This window comes from Myotis davidii, unplaced genomic scaffold (genome assembly GCF_000327345.1).
Source record: "Myotis davidii unplaced genomic scaffold, ASM32734v1 scaffold425, whole genome shotgun sequence".
Lineage (NCBI taxonomy): Eukaryota > Metazoa > Chordata > Mammalia > Chiroptera > Vespertilionidae > Myotis > Myotis davidii.
The window spans coordinates 5,103,733-5,104,880 of record NW_006296413.1 but is presented as its reverse complement, the minus strand read 5'-3'; the positions used below and the strand labels follow the sequence as shown (position 1 = coordinate 5,104,880).

Here is a 1,148-nt window from a genome sequence, read left to right as displayed (position 1 = left end):
AGCAAGGCTGTGGGAGCCACCCCTGCCCACAGCGCTGTGCTGGGGAAGCGGGCGAAGACCCCGAGAGCAGCTGCTTCCAGGCGTCAACACTGGGCGGGACTTCCCAGGCTCTCAATTGTCTCCATCTGCCCCCAAACCCGTGTTAGATGCCCACTGTACAGAGGAGAAGACTGAGGGGTGACAGGGGAAAGAGCTCCCCAAAGCCACCCCACGCCAAGTGACAGGGACCAGGACGCCTGGTGTCCTAACAAGCCCACCTAAGCCTCCTCCACCGCCGAAAGGAAAAATGCTCCAAACAGAGCACATAGCAGGTTTCTGTGGAAGATCGTGACTTGGCGCCACGTGAGCGGCTGGGGAAGGAAAAGCCGCACCGCCCACTTCATTCAGAGAACACTCAGACACCCTCCCACGTGTCAGCGATAAACAGACTTTCCTGAGCTCCACTCTGACTGGCACAGAGGTGACGGGTGTTTTAACGGGTGCGCAACGGAGGGGGACGGCGGGGGCTCAGGAGTCTGAAATGAAAGTTTAAAAAGGGCCGGTGAGCTTCAGTGTGGTTGGGCCCATGTCAGCCAGCTGGATGGATGGAAGCCAGGCTCACACGGGAGTGGAGGCAGAGGCCCGCCCTCCTGACACTGCATCTCTCTATATATTTTCTGTTAAGAATAGTTTATTGATTTTGAGAGAGAGGGAGGGAGAGAAGAAAGAGAAGCATCCATGTGAGAGCACATCGATGGGCTGCCTGCTGCTCACACCCCTGCGGGGTCAAGCCCGCAACCTGGGCCTGAGCCTGACCATGAACTGAACTGGCGACCCCCTGGTGCGCGGGATGACGCCGGAGAACGGAGCCACAGGACCAGGGCAGACAACAACATTTCAAAGGACAGGATGGCACCCAGGTCCTTGAGAGCAACACTCCTGAGCTGCTGGCCACACATGCCCGTCCCGGGCAGAGGGGGTTCCCAGGGGCAGCCCCTGTCAGTAAGCCTCTGAGAGGCGCTCAGGGCCCGGCTCAGAGGTTGGCTGGCCAGTCCCTTCTCCTGGCAGCCTTCCGCTTCTCCCGCAGGCATTTCAGGGGCTGGGGCCGGCCTAGGGGCGCCCACTCGCTTACAGAGGGAGATGGAGGGAGTCTGTAGACAGAGTCAGGG

At 60.0% G+C, this 1,148-nt stretch overlaps 1 protein-coding gene across 1 annotated transcript in view; it reads right to left on the bottom strand.

Moving 5' to 3' along the window:
- Positions 1 to 1,148, bottom strand: part of LOC102756786 (HRAS-like suppressor 3) — a 9,426-nt gene that overhangs the window by 881 nt on the left and 7,397 nt on the right. The window lies entirely within an intron of this gene.